The sequence below is a fragment of the Equus przewalskii genome, chromosome 5 (genome assembly GCF_037783145.1).
Source record: "Equus przewalskii isolate Varuska chromosome 5, EquPr2, whole genome shotgun sequence".
Lineage (NCBI taxonomy): Eukaryota > Metazoa > Chordata > Mammalia > Perissodactyla > Equidae > Equus > Equus przewalskii.
In genome coordinates this window covers 64,926,269-64,941,770 of record NC_091835.1, presented here as the reverse complement: position 1 = coordinate 64,941,770, position 15,502 = coordinate 64,926,269, and the positions used below count along the sequence as shown (strand labels likewise).

Genomic DNA, 15,502 nt, shown 5'->3' with positions numbered 1-15,502 from the left:
TTCCTCAAGCAAAACGAGGAGGATTGGCAGGAGATGTTAGGTCAGGGCCAATCTTCCATAACACACACAAAAATAAATAAAATAAAATGTAAAAAAAAAAAAATCCCAGTTTGATGCTTCTATTTCTTTAGTACCTCTCTAACTCTAATCTCCCTTTTTAACAAAGAGCAAATACTTAGAAAATGGGCTCATTATTGCCTTTTCACTCTACTGATTTTTAAAGTTCTCTGCTTTTTCTGGTGTTATTATTTATGTGATAATGTATTATTTATGTTTTAAATACAGTTATTTAAGTAATAAGAGATCTAACTTAAAGAAAAACAGTAAGCCACAGTAAGAGTAGAGGTGACAGAGTAAAGCAGATGATTCTTCCACAGTAATAAAACCCTCAAATTTTCACGGGGCACATGCCACCAGAATACGTACATTTCACAAGCTCCTCAAATCTTGGTGTGGCCATGTGCCTAAATTCTGGACAACGTAAGATCTAAACAAAGTTACCTATGGCAGTTCCAGGAACTTTCCTTAAAAGATAGCTGGCATTCACCCTCTCAGCCCTCCTCTTCTTCATTCCTTTCTCCTTCCTGCTGGTTAGAATCCAGATGATGGCTGAAAGTAAAGAAGCCATCTAGGTTTGTAAGGTGGCCTCGGCAATGGAGGCCATGCATGGTAGAGTAATGAAATAAAAGGAGGCTGGATCCCTGAATACTTTCACAGAGCTACTACACTAGCCCTTTCTCACCGACTTCCAGACTTCTAGGTGATGGTAAAATAAACTTCTATATTATTTAGGTCACTGTTGTTTGAGGTCTCTATTATTTGAATCCAAATCTAATCCTAATTGCAAAATATGGAAAATGAAAAATATTGTCAAAAGGGCTATGTGAATGATTAAAGTTGGAAAACAATGAACTAAGGCACTAGAGTGCCCAGGATGGATCACTGTCAGTTCCTGGAATTTATCAAGTGATCCACAAGCTGTTAGCAGTTTGAGAGGTAAAAGCAGTTATGTACATATATGTCACAAATTTGAAATGTACAATTATAACTTTCACAGCAATCCTATTATATTCTATGTTCTTAAAAGTTGAACACATGTTACAAGGACTAACATTCAGTTCATTTTGACTATGTTCAGAGTTTAAAAATTACTGGTTACTTAGTTAAACTTGTACTTATTAATTATTTCTATTCTATTTCATCATATACCCAATTCACAAAATTAAATGGGCATCTAAAACATTATTCACTGAAGTGTAAAAATGTTGATGAAAACAGTCTAAACTCTACCATGCAGATTAAGATAATTAATGTTGATAGGGAGTGACTCCAGTGATAGAAAATATCAATACTCTTGAGTTAAGCAAATCTGTAAGCGTGATGATTTCAATCCCATCCAAAAAAAGTGCAAAAGGTATGATCATTTTCTACATTAGATCATATTTAACTGACTATCCATATGCCCCTAGAGCCCACTGTGCGGTCAATAAGAAGACTTTAACAAATGGTGATATAAAGCTGCTGAAGCCTTAAGTCACTTTCAAACAAAATAGTGACCTCTTTGTTAAACCAATTGAATTTCCATGCAACTCTCCACTCCCCAGCAAATCCTTTCCAGATGGAAAGTGGCAAATTTTGTCAAAAAAACAGGAGACACCAAGATTAAAGAGGCACCCTTTTAAGTGATACTCCTCACCACCAGAGAAAACAGGCACAATTTACTCAATTGCTAAGAAGCTCATATAGGAAGCACAAACCTCTTGACAAATGTTATGACTGGAGGAAAAAGCAGAAGAAACTATTGGCAAAAATCTCTCTATCAAGTGATATTGTATAGCATCATATAATATCGGTGACACATGATTTGGAAGAGCAACTACTATCCCACATGCACCTCTGTAGATATCTCACTTTAGAGTTGGACAAAACCACTGAGGCAGAAAGTATAAATCAACTCAGCATACATACAGAACTATGTATGAAAGAGAAATGCTCAACAAATTTCAATTGTATTTATTATTAAAAATCCAGGTTAAAGGATAAGATTGATTTAGTTTGTTTATTAAGCTGAAAGCAGTTTTAATGGAACATTACCCTCAAGTGCAACAAGGAGGCTACACATGAATTCAATTCCACAATCTGCTTTCTTTCATAGGATCAATTAGAAACTAACAACATGCTTTAAAATAATATTATTAAGATAAAATTCACATAACATAAAATTGACCATTTTTAAGCGTACAATTCAGTGGTGTTTAGAACACTCACAATGCTGTGCACTCTAACCTCTATCTAGTTCCAAAATATTTTCAAATCCCCAAAAGGAAAGTCTGTACTTATTAAACAATTACTCCCATTTCCCCTTTACCCCTGCCCCTTAACCGCTAATCTGCTTTCTGTCCCTATGGATTTGCCTATTCTGGATACTTCATATAAATCAAATCATACAATGTGCGACCTTTTGAGTTTGGCTTCTTTTAGTTAACACAATATTTTCGAGGTTCATCCATGTTGTAGCGTGTTATCAGTACACTCCTTTTTTATGACCAAGTAATATTCCATTATATGATTATACCACATTTTGTTTACCCATTCAACAGCTGATGGACATTTGGGTTACTTCTATATTTTGGCTGTTATGCATACATGTTTTCAATTCTTATGGGTACTACTTATGAATGGGATTGCTGGATTATAGGGTAGTTGTATGTTTAACTTGCTGAGGAACTGCCAAACTTTTTCTACAGTGACTCAACAATATGCTTCTTGATCTCAAATCACTGTTGAATAGTGAAAATAGTAAATCTGATCAATTGTGACCACTCAGTACAAATCATGTCAGTGTTGTTTTAATAAAATGGTAATAAATAAGACTGCTTTTTTACACTTAAATGTAATCTAGTTGTCAAGAGAAAATGCATAAAGTTTTGAAATGGTAAAAATTCATTTAAATTCCAAGATATTCACATCTGTACAAATCATTTCTGTGGTTTTACACATTGTTGGTTCAAGTATCATACCTTGTGTGACATATTTAATATTTTGAAACGTCTAAGAATTACTTCAAGGCTGAAATACCATGATTTTTAATGTTGAGGTGAGTTAAGATTTCTTAAGAAGCCACAATATTAAGTTAGGAACTCTGAAAGATAGCTGAAGTAGTCCCAGGTTAGTAGTAATCCAACATAAATCCTTTTACAAGAACATGCCTCAGTTTAGGCACCCAGGTTTTCTAAATAATAAAATAAAATAATAATAATGATGATGATGTCATAAGCAAAGATCACCAAACACACGTGGAAACAAACCACCATGAGTGCTAGACAGCATAAAGAATAACCAACTCATCAGACATAAAATAGAAAATAAACAGTTAGAAAATAAATAAAATACAGAGTTAGAAAATTGAGCAAGCAACAAGAAAGATATAATAATAGAGTCTAATACACATATAAGTCTAAGCCTTACATATGCCATTAGAGTCCTCAAAGGATGGAATAAATATGGCAAAAAGAGATTTGAAAAAATAATGGCTATAAATTTTCCAGAGCTGAGAAAATACCCAAATGACACAAGAAAAAAACATGTATCCAGCAGAATAAATAAAAAGAAATGTACACCAAGTACACTGTAATAAAACTGCACAAAGCCAAAGAGAAAGAGAAAAATCTTCAAAGCAGTCAAAGAAAATATGCAGATCACCGACAAAGGAATGACAACCAGACTGAAGCTGACTCACCACCAAAAACTTAAGGCAGAAGATAGTGGGATAATATCACCAAAGTTCTATTAGACAAAACCTGTCATAGAAAGTCATGTCCTCAGCAAAACTACCTTTCAAGAACACCAATGGAAGAAAAGGATTTTCAGACAAACAAAAATAGTTTATCACCAAAAGATCTATGCTAGAGGAAACGCTAAAGAATGTACTGCAAGAAGGAATACAATACCAGAAGGAAAGTCTCAGAGGGCCAAATAAATGATGAAGAAGTAAACTGGTAAAGTTGCAAATGAATATAAAAAACATTCAATGTTAAATAAAAACTAAATGGAGACCCCTGGGTGATGGTTATACCTAATAATTCACTGAGTTGTACACTTATGCTTTCTATACTTATCTGTTTGTAAAATGTTTATTGACAAATGTTTGCTCAAATAACTAAATATTTCACCCAAAACCCACATTGTTGATATAAAATAAAGACAATAATAATGTCTTTTCAAGAAAAGAGAATTGTCCAAGAATAACAGCATTAAGATCCATAAAACCAAAACCATAATCAAAGATCTGAATGTAGATAATCAGAGTGAAAGTGTGCTAAGGTCCTTTTATTGTTCAAGAGCAGATAAGCTATAACTTAAAACTCTGTTAACACATATGGCAACATTTCCAGGAAAGCCGCTAAACATAAGAGAAATAGAGCGTACAATTTCTAAGCCAGGTGTGTTTGTAAATGGAATAAAAAATAAGCCAAAACAGACATTAATGTATTAAAAAAAAAGTCATATAGAAAAAGCAGGAAAAACAATTTAAAGTAAGGTGGTAAAAACAAGTCTTAATATACCAGTAATCATAAATAATAAAAATGAATACTAATTAAATCAAGAGTTTATAGCCAGAAAATGACTGGATTAAAAAACAAAATAGAAAGATACGTTATTTATAAGATTACTAATTTTTAAGTATAGAGAAAGGTTCAAATGTTATACCAGTTATATTCTAATCACATAAACTGGGAGTTGCTGTATCAGTGAGACAAAATAGGTTTAAATCAAGTATTATTTGGTTTAAGGAGGGTCACTAAATAATGATAAAAGGGTTCAATTTACCAGAAAGATATAACAATTCTAAATTTGTATGCACTAATAAATTATCCTCAAAGTATTTAAAGCAAAGCTTGTTAGAATTTAAAAATTTATAGAGATATTTACAAGTCTACCACTGTAGAGGGAGATTTTAACACCTCTCTTTTATTGATAGTTCAGGCAGACAAAAAAACTTAATAAAGATATAAAAGAGTAAGACAATTATCAAGCTTAATCTAATAAACATATTTAGAGAATACACATTCTTCTCAAGTACAATGGGAATATTTATAAAAATTGACCACATACTAGGCCATAAAGAAAGTGTCAACAAATATCAAAAAACTAGGATCACACAGACCACATCCTTTGACAACAATGCTGTTATATTAGAAGTCAACCACAAGAGATAAAGAATTATTGGCCCAGTGGAAGGGCTATAAATCCGAGGAACCAGCCTGAGACGCCACGTCCTAACTTAAAAATAATCTAAAATGCACCAGCCTTCCACTAGGCAAAACAAAAGACTAACCTTGCACCACGACTCCCAGGGGCATTTATCTGAGTAAGGAGGATGTGTTCTACCTGTCTTATAAAACAGTCGCATGTTGTCCACTAATATTTTACAGATGAAGAAACTGAAACTTAAGGTGGCATTAAAATATAGTGTAAATGAACTTAGTGCTCTTTCATATCTCTTAATCAAGAAGAAAAAAATTTCACATGAAAAGATTTATATGAGAAGGTTCTAGTGTTCCAAGTCCTAAGGACTATAATCCTTTTTCTTAATCAAAACACAGTTCACTTCCTGGGGCTGGCCCTGTAGCGTAGTGGTTAAGTTCAGCACGCTCCACTTCGGCGGCCCAGTGATCGTGGGTTCAGATCCTGGGCAGGGACCTACACCACTCATCAACCATGATGTGGCAGTGACCCACATACAAAGTAAAGGAAGATTAGCATGGACGTTAGCTCAGGGCAAAAGAAAGAAAGGAGGAAGGGAGGGAAGGAAAGAAGGAAGGAGGGAGGGAAGGAGGTAGGGAGGGAGGGAGGGAGGGAGGAAGAAAGAAAGGAAGAAAGAAATACATGTGTATGTGTGTGTGTACATATACGTAATTTCCTAATCAAATTCTGGTTTGTTTCCCTGGCACGTATTTATAAATAAGTATGTGTGTGTGTGTGTGTGTGTGTGTGTATATATATATATATATATATATATATATATATATATCTCACCACTATCTTACACCATACACACAATTTAACTCAAAATGGATTAAAGACTTGAATGTAAGACCCAAAACCATAAAACTCCTAGAAGAAAACATAAGTGGTAAGCTCTTTGACAGGTCTTGGTGATGGTTTTTTTAGATTTGACACCAAAAGCAAAGGCAACAAAAGCAAAAATAAAGGAGGTGGGGCTACATCAAACTAAAAAGCTTTGCACAGCAAAGGAAATCATCAACAAAACGAAAAGGCAACCTACTTGAGTGGGAAAAAATACTGGTAAATCACATATCTCATCAGGGGTAAATCTCCAGAAGAACTCATACAACTGAATAGCAGAAAAAGTTTTTGTTTTTTAAACATCTGATCAAAAAATGGGCAGAGGATCTGAATACACATTTTTCCACAGAAGACATCCAGATGGCCAACAGGTACATGAAAAGATGTTCAACATCATTAATTACCAGGGAAATGCAAATCAAAACCACAATGAGATATCAACTCACAGCTGTTAGAACGACTATTATCAAAAAGACAAGAAATAACAAGTGTTGGCAAGGATGTGGAGAAAAGGGACTTTTCAACCTGTGCACAGTTGGTGGGACTGTAAATTGGTGCAGCCACTATGGAAAACATTATGGAGGTTGCTCAAAAAATTAAGAATAGAACTACCATATGATCCAGTAATTCCACTTCTGAGTATTTAGCCAAAGAAAATGAAAACACTAACTCAAAGAGATATTTGCACCCCATGTTTACTGAAGCATTATTTACAACAGTCAAGATATGGAAACAACCTAAGTGTCCATCAGTGAGTGAATGGATAAAGAAATTGTGGACATATATACACAATGGAATATTATTCAGCCATAAAAAAGAATGAAACCTTGCCATCTGCAACAACATGGATGGACCTCAAGGGCTTACACTAAGTGAAATAAGTCAGACAGAGAAAGACAAACACCGTATGATTTCACTTACATGTGGAATCTCAAAAAAAAACAAAACTAAAAACACAACCTCATAGATACAGAGAACAGATTGGTGGTTGCCAGAGGCAGGAGGTAGGGGGTGGGCAAAATGGGTAAATAGAGTCAAAAGGTAGAAACTTCTGGTCATAAAATAAGTCAGTCACGGGGATATAATGTACAGTATGGCAACTGTAGTTAACAATGCTGCACTACTGCATATTTGAAAGTTGCTAAGAGAGGAGATCTTTAAGTTCTCAGCACAAGAAAAAAAATTCTGTTAACTATGTACAGTGATGGATGTTAACTAGACATATTGTGGTGATCATTTGGCAATGTATACATATATCAAATCTTACTGTATACCTGAAACTAATATCATGTTGTATATCAATTATACTTCAACAAAAAAAGGTAATCATTTACAATTATTTGGAGAACTACTTTTAAAATATTACCCAAGAAGACACTGCTGAGAGAAAAAAGTCAAAAATTTTCATGTAGTTTATCTTCTGAAAGATTTCATAAATTTCTCTATTAAAATACAGACAGATTGGGGCTATAAGAATATGCTTAAATACAGTATAAGTATGGGTTATGAAATCAAACCTAGATTTGAATTCCAGTGCTGTCGTTTACTAGGTATATGACTTTGAGGTACATAATTTAACTTATCTCATCCTCAGTTTCTTTATATGTAAAACAGAGATAATATCCACCTGACAGCATTGTTGTAAAGGAGACTGTGAACTGAGCTAAAGCACATGGTGTTATGCATAAAAAGCAGTAACTGCTAATATTACATTAATATATTCAATGGTATCTAATAAAGTAATGCTATAGAATCAAAGACACAAACTCTCTCTAAACTTACAAATCTAAATGTTGAGTGTATGCTATAAATGCTTGATTGAATTAGAAAAACAAGGTGTATGAAAATAAATTCTAATAGGCAGGGTGAAGAAACAAGAATAGGAAACTTTGGAGTAAATTAAATCTTGTTTTAAATTCTAGCTTTGTCACTTAAAAGTTACATAACTATGTGTGCATAGGTAAAATGGGGATAATAATCTATATCTTCATATGATCACTCTGAAGCTTAACCAGGATATATATATTAAAAGCCTAGGCTTATGTCTATCTATTTAAAAAATTTCTAGTTTAAAGAGAGAAAAAATGAACTCTAGGCAACTTGAAAATTTTAAAAAGTAAATATTGGCAAAAAGCATTATAGAAAGGCTATTAAAATTACATTATGTGAATGCTATGTGGACCAGGAATAGAATCTATACAAAACTCTTTGCTATAATTACAGGCTTATAAACAAACTTTGTATATCTTTTTAAAAATTAAGTTTAAATTCCCCAGCAAGGAATACTGCTAGGAGTACTCTGACTACTTCAAAGTGCTGTAAGAATTAAATGAGACCATATATGAAAAAAAATCATTTGCTAAACTCTTAAGTACTATACAAATTAAAGGCATTACTACCTCCTTTTGGAAAAATTGCTGTCTACTCTCTATCATTCCCTTTTTCTCCCTTATGGAAGAAGTCTTTCCCTGAACATAGCTACTCTCTTACTCCAAACTTGTCCGTGTCCTATGGAATAAAAGATCTGAGGGGTGGGCCCTGTGATTGAGTGGTTAAACTTCCGTGCACTCCACTTTGGTGGCCCAGGTTCGGATCCTAGGCGCAGATCCACATACAAAGTGGAGGATGACTGGTAGATGTTAGCTCAGGGCTTATCTTCCTCAAGCCAAAAAAAGAGGAGGAGTGGCAATGGATGTTAGCTCAGCAAAAAAAAAAATGTGAGAAGTACTATCCCTGCTAATATCGCCTATACTTACAGTGATTACATCTTCCATATTTTCTAGGACAATACTGATTTCAAATATTAAATCATATTGTCATACTCTATCAGAATATGTATCCCAAGATTTGGTTCAAAGAGTACAGTTACCATATAATACAGATTAATCCACACAATTTCCCTACTATGCAGCTTTCTCAAGGATTCTTTACTTCAGGCTAGATTCTTCTTATTTAAGTAACCAAAAGGATCAAATGAACTTGGTTTATTATCTTTATTATTCACTGGTGATGAACTAGAAAGACAAAAGCTATATTTTGTAGAGAAAAAAAAGTGTACAATTTATATTTATAAATATAAATTGTATAACAGTATATAGAAGATTGTAATTGTATATCCTTTGTGGTGACTCAGAGCTTAACAGTGTTCTTTCACAAAGATATGCGATATCAGGCATTCAATAAATCTTTTTTGAAATAGCTTTTATTTTCATGGCCCTCTCTATATTATAAATAGTATTTAACATCTATTACCTCTGTTGATCTTCATATTAGGATGATATTTCTATTTTATTAATAATATAAAATGTAAACCCTAAGTACTAGTAATCTAAGGTTTCTCCACTAACCCAAGGCCCTTGCACTTACGCCTTCTAATCATAGATCATTGCTCTTTGCTATCACGTAAATTAGGAGGTAAGATCATTTTCCCTCACGCCAGAGGAAGAGGCAAAGATTTCTGTGCCTCTGACAAAGTAACTCAATTCGAACGGAATCCTCTCACTTAATACAATTAATGATGATAATGATACTAGTTACCAATTATGAAACACTTACTATGAGGTCAGTACTACTAAAACCATTTAACAAGTTAGAAAACCGAGGATTAAAGAAGTTAACTAATTTGCCCAAGGTCAAAACTAGTTAAGTGATAGAATCAGGGCCTCAACTTGTTTAACTTTAGAGCACTCTAGTGCTCTTATCTCTATAGTTTACTGCCTTCATCTCACCTTCCATCACCTCCATTCTGGCAGAAGAAATCAAGAAAACCAGAAGGCAGGCTTCTAACAGCCTGAAAGACTTAGAGGAAATTCTCTGGTTAGAGCAAAGTTTTCCCTTCTTATGTCCACTACCAATTTCAGCTGTTTACTCATAATTAGATAATTTATTATAATATAAAGATCTAGGCTCCAAGTACCAGCTTCTTAAATAACTAGTTGTATGGTATTAGGCAAGTCATAACCTTTTTAAGCCAGTTTCCTCACCTGAAAAAAAGATGAAATTACTGAAAACACCAACTGTAGGGATTAAGTAACATTTGTGTGTAAACTAGAAGTCTAATGAAAGTTAAGAGTTTAAATAACTTTTTCTTCCTATGCAGTCTGCTTCTGAATGAATCAGGAACATTACAAACAAAAGCATCAAACACAAATATATATAAAAATAATATAAATGTACAGAATGGATAACATTTCCTTACAAAATGGCAAATAAGGTTAATGTTAATAACTTCATCAATTTAGTATTTAACTCTCTTATCAATATAATTTCTAATGCTGCTGTCTTTTTTCTCTATCACATGACAAGATAAATTCTTTATAAGAGAACTAATATAGTGTATGTCAAGCCCCTTTGATTCCATAATTTCAATTTATAGCTAGCCATCTTTTCAAACCTATTCTCTCCCTTTTTAAAAACTAACTGGCATCCTTCCTTCATCCTCAAATTTTTCCTTTAATTCACTACCACTTCTATTTTAGTACTTTTTACACCTCCCCTCCAGTGATCATTTAACAGTTAACTAAGGAAGTAGTGGGTTTCATCTTGTACTAGAGTAGTGCTTCCAAAACTGGTCCAAAAAATATTTGCTCCTCAAGATCTTAATAGATACTCTATCAAAAAGGATTCCATGGTCAATTAACTTGGAGAAACACTGGATTAAGTGGTTTTCTTTAGCTAAGAGCACTTAATAAGGTAATGTGCATAGTGAATCTCTAAGTAGGATACAATATGCAGCTTTTCTCAGATTCACAGATCCTTCTGGAAATCCCCACCTCCCAAACCTATTCTTATGGGGCAGTTTGTGAAATGCTGCCCTGGGAAAATCAAGGCCTGAAGGAGATGAATTATACCAAATCAGCAGAGATCACCTTCATTTTTAAAGCTGGAAAACCAGAATTATGTTGAGGCCCTTCAAACCAATTCAAGGTATAAAGTACTTCTAAGAAAAATTAGCTTATAACAGCTGAAGTGGAGGTACCTTATTTTGTCTGAAAATATACCCACTAATCATGTGATACTTGGTACTTAAATGGAAAGCTAGCAAATAATGATTGCTAATAATCTGAACTTTTTTCAAAGTATAATGAACATTTTATACTTTAAAGGTTTAGTTTTATTGAGCAAAATATTCAATTTTGATAAAATTTGAGACCTGAGAGTTATCCTTAACTAAAAAAAAAAAACCAGAGAAAATTTGAGGTAAAGCAAACTTCAGCTATATGAATTTTATCAGTGTGTGTTCATTATGAAATCAAAGAAGCCTCACATGAAATATTCTCACAATAGAGTAGCATAATTTATGATTTTGGTACTCAAGTTTAAAGCTCCAGGAAATGTCACGCAGACATTTAGGGATTGAACAATACTTACTCCTAAATTTTGTATCCTTTTATTTCAGTGTTATGCCCATTAGAGTGTCTCTTCTATATACTTTCAGATAAGTAGGTATTTATAAGTGAGTGCCTATACTTACAAGTATATACGCCTAAAAATGTGCCTTTGCTATAAACCAACAAGTCCTTCCACAGAAGTAGTGCAAGTTACAACCAAGACAACATTTTTTTTTTTAAAGATTGGCCCTGAGCTAACACCTGTTGGCAATCTTTTTCTTTTTTGCTGCTGCTTCTCCCCAAAGCCCCTTAGTGCATAGCTGTACATTCTAGTTGTAAGGTCCCTCTGGTTGTGCTATGTAGGACGCAGCCTCAGCATGGCCTGATGAGCGGTACTAGGTCCGTGCCCAGGATCCGAACTGGCAAAAGCCTGGGCTGCCTAAGTGGAGCACGCGAACTTAACCAGTTGGCCATGGGGCCAGCTCCAAGAAGAAATTTTTTTAAGTTTTGATATGTTGAAAATATATAGAAGGTTAACATCTAAAATACTGAAAATTAGTTGGTAAATTTAAAATTAAGGATTAAATATGAAAATATGGGACAAAAATGTATGTTTAACTTTGAAATTCTGTTAATCAAATTTTTATGTCCTACACTGACGCTTTATCTTCTCTGAAACTGGCATATTGCACCTAATTTCAGAATTAATGTAATAAGAGCATAACTACTTATAGAATGTGTGTGTATATACACGTACATATACACAGATGTACTTATATACACATACATACACAATCTCCCATTTCAAAAGTCAAGCTTATGAAATACCTAATCTAATCTATAACGGCATTATCCTGGCTGATTAACTTCTTTTTTTAGGTCTTCTTTCTACTACAAATTGAAGGTGGGTGTTCATGGTTGATCAAGTGCAGTGCTGTACTAACAAGTTCTTTGTAGCAATATTCAATACTCCTCTGTAACAGCGGTTCTCCACAAGGGCCGATTTTGCCCTGTAAGCTACATTTGGCAATGTACAGACATTTTCAGTCGTCAAAACAGAGATAGGGTGCTGCTATGGCATCTAGTAGGTAGAGACCAGGGATGCTACTACACATCCTACAATGCACACAGGACAGCCCCACAACAAAGAATTATCCAGCCCAAAATGTCAATAGTGCCAAGACTGAGAAACCTGCTGTATATAGCAAAGCAGTATGTCCACACTCAAAAGGAGCCTTATTCTCTTTGTCCTTTATAATAACTTTGGGATTTTTTTCCTGTCATTTTCTGTTACCCTTTTTTTTTAAGATTTTATTTTTCCTTTTTCTCCCTAAAGCCCCCCAGTACACAGTTGTATATTTTTCAGTTGTGGGTCTTTCTAGTTATGGCATGTAGGATGCCACCTCAGCATGGTTTGACGAGCGGTGCCATGCCTGCACCCAGGATCCGAACCGGTGAAACCCCGGGCTCGGTTTATAAAGTATTTTAGGGTTTTCCTATTTGCTGGTCTGTCAGATGATCCATGGTTTCTCTAGGCCCACCCCCTCATACATTGCTCAGGTCTTGTAGATGTGATTTACCCCCAGCCTCTTGTATTTAGGGCTCAAAGGAATAACTTATCACTTAATTTCTCACTGACGCTGTCCAGAGATGTTTTGTTTTGCTTTCTGTGTAGGCAGCTTCTAGGAAGGATCCCAGTGATTCCCGACTTCTGACAGCCATTCATGTCCATGTGTAATTCTCTCGGGTGGAGGTTAAACCTATTGATTTGCTTCTAAGATCAGAATACAACAGAAGCGATGGGATGTCACTTCTAAGATTAGGTTACATAAAAACTCTGGCTTCCACCTTGTTCACCTTCTTCTGCTTTCCCACTTGCTTGCTACAATGGAAGCCAGTTGCCCCACTGTAAGCTGCCCTATGGAGAAGCAAGAACTGAGAGAGGCCTCCAGCCAAGAGACAGGAAGGAACTGAAGCCCTCAGTTCAATGGCCCATGAGGAACTGAATTCTGCCAATAGCCACTTAAGTGAGTGTGAAGGCAGATCTTCCCCTAGTCAAACCTTGAGATGACTGTAACCCAGAACAACACTTTGACTGATGTCTTAATTACAACAGGTTGACTATGAGACTCATAGCCAAAGTACACAGCTAAATTGTGCCCAGATTCAGAGCTCACAGAAACTTTAAAATAATAAATATTTGTTGTTTTAAGTACTAGGTTTTGGGTCAATTTGTTGTGCAACCATAGATAACTAGAACATTCTCTTGCAGCTCTGTTATTATGGAAGTGGGGGATTTAGGGAGATTCAAAACTGCTTCATCAGTAATTTTAAAAACAAATGTTACTTTTAAAAATAAATATTACATTTCTCTCTCATTTTTGAGACCAATTTTATAACACTTTGCTATTAGCTAAGCAATGAAAACTAATACTTTCTCTTAATATATTTCACAATGTATATGTACTCTGCTGTTCAGTTCTCAACAGAGCAATTCTTTCTTCCTTTCTCAGAGAAATAATTATAGCATCATTAATTCCAATATGCATTACTGTAAAAATCAGATGCTTTATTTTCCAGCAGCTTGAGTTTGCCAAGAAAAGCAGATACTAATCATATCACTTTTAAAATGAATAAAAATTAAAAAAAACAAAAAACCAGTGCAACGGTATTCCTCCCCCGAAGGACATAAGTCATTCTTTAACTTACTCTAAGGCCATTTACTCATAGGAACTCATTTATCCTAAGTTTTTAAATCTCTTGTTTGTGGTTACTCTATTTTACAAGATAATATCATCCCCTCTTGCCCCTAATTACAATATTTGTTCCACTAGGGATGTGTTAGTTTGTTTCACGGCTGTCTCCTCAATGTCTAGATAGTGTGTGGCACACTGTAAGTGCTCAACAAATATCTCTGAATAAATAAATCTATGAAAATCTGCCAAATAATAGCTAGCATTTATTTGGCATTAATGAACTGCTAAGCACTCTGCTAAGTATTTTACTTGTATTATCTTTTATAATCCTTAAAGGAAACTCTTTTTAATCTTCATTTAATAGATAAGGAAATTGGGGCTAGAAACTAGATAATTTAATATAAACATAGTAAGCAAGAGGCATAATCTTAATAAGACATTAAAGAGTCTAATTTCTAAGTAGTGCTCTTAAACTCCTATGCTGTAACTATTCCTAAAACTTGATAAAAAATAGCAAGTACTTACTTTTCTATAGTACAAAAATATCTCCCCAGTATGCAACTTCTCTTGGTTTTAGCTGCACTGTTTCAATAATAATAAGATGATTCCCATGGACCCTCAGACCATTACAACGACCAGATATTTCCAAATTTCCTCTTGTTGCCAATTTTCTATTAAATTACATTCTAATTTAAACTGATAAAGTCCAGATATGATTTAACTCCAATTAATCCATTTTAAACTATAATATAAAATAACAGTAATTTTAGTATTTGACAATATTTGATAGAATAAGATACAATTTTTCATGAAGGAAACTAACAATGAGTTTTAAACGCCATGACATCTAGTGCTGACAAGGGTATTTCTTAACAGGCATCTTCTATACTGCTGGTGGAAGTTAAATTGGATCAGTGTTTTTAGATGGCAATTTGGTAATACACATTAAGAATCTTGAAAATATTTATATTCTCTGACTCAGTAATTCCCCATCTAGGAATCTAGAAAGAAATAATCAGGCACAGATAAAGATTTACAGATTTGTACAGATAAAGATTTATGAACAGGAAGGCTCACTGCATAATTTATAATATTAAAGAAATGGTAACAAATGTTTGACAATATAGAAAAATTAAAATTATGATATAAAAATATGGAACTATTAAAATTATTTTAAAGACTAGTTAAAAGTATGGAAAAGTTCTCGCAATTACATTAGGTTAAAAAAACAATAAAGAAGGATATGAGTGATCTCAATTTAAAAAACAAATTTTTAAAGACTGGGAGGAAATACAGCAAAACATTAAATGTGACTATTTCTGAGTGTTAGAATTATATGTAATTTACATTTTCTTCGAAATTTTTTTTTCAGAATTTTCCATGTTT

The 15,502-nt window shown here is 34.0% G+C and overlaps 1 protein-coding gene across 4 annotated transcripts in view; it reads right to left on the bottom strand.

Moving 5' to 3' along the window:
- Positions 1-15,502, bottom strand: part of ARID2 (AT-rich interaction domain 2) — a 161,247-nt gene that overhangs the window by 104,534 nt on the left and 41,211 nt on the right. For 2 of the 4 annotated variants that reach the window (XM_070621119.1, XM_070621120.1), the window contains exon 4: positions 502-609. The exons of the other annotated variants lie outside the window; for them this stretch is intronic. The gene's annotated coding sequence lies outside the window, so the exon portion shown is untranslated. The remainder of the gene's footprint in view (positions 1-501; positions 610-15,502) is intronic. 4 annotated transcript variants of the gene reach the window in all.